This window comes from Cricetulus griseus, assembly GCF_003668045.3.
Source record: "Cricetulus griseus strain 17A/GY chromosome 1 unlocalized genomic scaffold, alternate assembly CriGri-PICRH-1.0 chr1_0, whole genome shotgun sequence".
NCBI lineage: Eukaryota > Metazoa > Chordata > Mammalia > Rodentia > Cricetidae > Cricetulus > Cricetulus griseus.
This window is the reverse complement of record NW_023276806.1, coordinates 37,122,403-37,125,890: the sequence shown is the minus strand read 5'-3', so window position 1 is coordinate 37,125,890 and position 3,488 is coordinate 37,122,403. Positions and strand designations below refer to the sequence as shown.

Genomic DNA, 3,488 nt, shown 5'->3' with positions numbered 1-3,488 from the left:
CCAAGGTAGGGTGGGAGTTAGTATTACCAGAACTTCTCCTTATCCTTTTTTCCTTTTCTCTCTTTGGCATTACCTTCACTATTCCTCTCATTTGCTGAATTCATCTGTTGATCCTGCCATTGACGTAGTACCTACCTTATTTCAGTCTCATGAGCTCCATACCCATCCCCACTCCCAGGCACCAGATAAGTGCTCTGCCAATGAGCTATCTCCCCACCCTCCATGGCCACAACTTAAATGCAACCCAGCATAAATTCCTGATTTGATTGACACATTTTATTAAGGAATTAAAACACAGAGAGGCTAAGTAACTTACTAAATGTAACAGAGCTTGGATTTGACCCAACTTTCTCTAGCATCTGCCAGACAGACACCTTTTTGTCCTGTCCCCCCCTCCCCCGCCCCCCCCCCCCCGCCACCTCCCCCTTCAGTGCCAAGGTTTGAATCCCGGGCTATGTGGCTACATTCCCTATCCCAGACTTACTTTCACATAGTACTAGTAAGGAAATAAGCTGGATGCCATGAAGGGTACTGTTCTCACCTTTCTTGAAAAGGCTACTAGGTGAAGCCTTGAAAAAGACATTTTAGGGGGCTAGAAATGGCTCAGTGGTTAAGAGCACTGGCTGCTCTTACAGAGGACCTCGGTTCAATTCCCAGTACCCACATGACAGCTCAAAATTGTCTATCACTCCAGTTTCGGAGCCCGACACTCATGGCAAAACACACACACACACACACACACACACACACACACACACACATGACAGGGTTCTCTGTATACCTTTGGAGCCTGTCCTAGAACTTGCTTTGTACTGACCTTGAACTCACAGATATCTGCCTGCCTCTGCCCACCCCACCCCCAGTGCTGGGATTAAAGGTGAAATAAATAATTTTTTATAAATAAAATTTTTTAAAAAGACGTTTTAATTGAGATTTGAAAGGCCATGCCTGAAATATTTCTCCTTCTCTGACAAGCTTAAATTTCACCTCAACAGTCTTTCTTATCTCCTAGAGCCTAGTTTGGGTTGCATCTCCAAAGAACTGTGTGACACAGCCATCTGCAAGCAAGGTTACCATGGAGTTTCTCTGCCTTTGGAGCATGGCTGGGCCACGTGCTCAAGAACACTGGTGGAAAGAGCAGATGAATAACTCCATAGTGTTTCGCTTTGCTTCAGGGGCTATATAACAAACATTCTAATTTGGTCTCCTTATTCCACACTTAGCAATACTTACACCATAGTTCTGGACAAAATATTGACATTGATTAAACATTTAAGCTCATATATATCCAGACTTGACCCAGACCTGCTTTGGTGATAGTTCATCCAGACCAGAGACCCTGGAGCTTTTTGGTCTCATGTATTACACCTTTACGATTGTCAAACACCTCAGTGAGATTCTCTGTGTAAGCTTCGTTTGTCATTATTTACCATGCAAGGACATACTCCGTTAACAGCAATGATTCCATCGTATATGATGGCATCTGGAAACTTCTATGCAATAATAAGATCACCAGCAACCAAGAAAGTAGAGATTCACATTCTACCCACATAGGCCAAGTACTCAGACCCAGAAGTCTATCATCGTCATTGCCATTATTACCTGTTTTGGTTTGAAAGAGATGTCCCCTATAAGTCTCAAGCATTTGAATATTTGGTCCACAGTTGGTGGCTGTTTGATGATTAGGAGGTATGGCCTTTATGGAAGAAGCATGTCATGGAGGATGGGCTTTGAGGTTACAAATGACCAGGCTATTTTCAGTTAGATCCTGCTTGTGGTTGGAGATGTGAGTCTCACCTGTTACTCCAGCTGCCATGTTCTGCCTGCCACCATACTTTCCTGCTGTGACGGTGACAGACTCTTTGCTCTCTTGGAACCATATACTCAAAATAAACCGTTTCTTCTTGCCTTGGTCATGGTGTCTTATCACAGCCATGGGAAATGGGAAAACACATAATACACAAACTTTCACCTCCACCACCAAACTCCTACCTCAGTATCCAAGTTCTTTCTTTTTTAAGACTTATTTTTTTTGCAATCAAAATGTTTTAAATATGAATGCAATCTGTAAGAACAGTAACAACAAAAAACATAACAATTTTTCTCAATGAAAATAGGTCAGTCACTAGAATGTCTCATCCTGGGAAGACAATATTTTCAAACCCTAGTGAAAGGAGCCTGTGGAATTTGCCAACTGTTCCGTGCCCTCGGGAACCTTAGGAAAAGCAGTCCCAATACAACAGAATGACATTTGTAGAGTGTAATACTGGAGTGACAGAACTGAGGTCGACTGCTACAATTACATTCCTGTGTATTAAACTGTTACATCTTAATTATTTGTACAGCTCATTGGTCCAATAGCATAAAAATAGAGAACAGCGTCTTGAAATTCATCTCATTCCATGTTCAGAGATCAAAGGGTTAACCATCCTTCCCATTATTTTTTGGAGTCATGTCCTTGTTTACAGAGTCTGATGGCAATCACAGCTGGTAGTTTCCAAAGCTACTGTATGAAGAGGATGCTGAAGGCCATCACTATATAGCACACGGCAACATAAGGACTCTTACGTTCACCAATATGGGCATACTTCCAAAATATTTCCAATAGTCCAGTTTTATTTCTGTCCAGGAGGCTGGGTGCCAAGGATCAGATATAAGCATGCATACATATAAGCAGCAAGATTACAGTCAACAGACTCTGAAAATTGAAAATGGAAGACATAGTGAGGCCAGTGCTGGTCCAGCCATATCACCCTTCTGGGCTGGGGCAGAAGAGGAGGAGACTTATTTTTTTGTTGTTATTGTTGTTTGCATGAGCACTTTACCTATCTCGTCAGCCCTATTCTTAGGATGTAAAATTATTTAAAGATTTGTTTACTTTAAAATTTTTATGTGTATGAATGTTTCATTACATAAGTATAAGTGCACACAGCCATGCCTGGTGTACTCAAAAAAGGGCATGGGATCTCCTGGAGCCGGAGGTACAGGCAGTGTGAGTCGCCATGTAGGTGCTGGTTATTGAAGCTTTATCCTCGGCAAGAGCAGCAAGTACTCGTAACTGTATATGGTTTTAAGCCATATCCCTCTGCTTTTAGAACTTTTAATTGTGGAAATGTTCGCACATAGTGTGAAAGTAAAAGAAATGCTGACATATTTTTTTGTAGCAATTCCCCATGCACTTACTCACTGCCTACCCCATTGCCTGCCAGGGGGTGTAGCTAATCCTGTTCCATCTAACTACTCTCTTTCCTTCCCCACTCTGGTGACAGACCTGGGATTCAGCACTTTCATCATGTCACTCATAGGTTCTTGGGTTTCAGTAAGATCTTGAGGAGAGCATTTCAGGCTCGCTCTCCGTCTGGCTTCTATAGGCTCAGTTTGTTTGCTTGGGTTGTCAGTAGATTATGGAACCATCCCTTTCACATGCTGTATATGGTTTTAAGTCCAGAGAATTCTGGGAAAATCAGTTTGAGAATTGAACCTCTTTT

General features: G+C 42.2%; 1 pseudogene; it reads right to left on the bottom strand.

The window, feature by feature from the left end:
* Positions 1-2,438: 2,438 nt before the first annotated feature.
* On the bottom strand, positions 2,439-2,725 carry LOC118239440 (annotated as a pseudogene).
* Between the last annotated feature and the right edge of the window lie 763 nt (positions 2,726-3,488).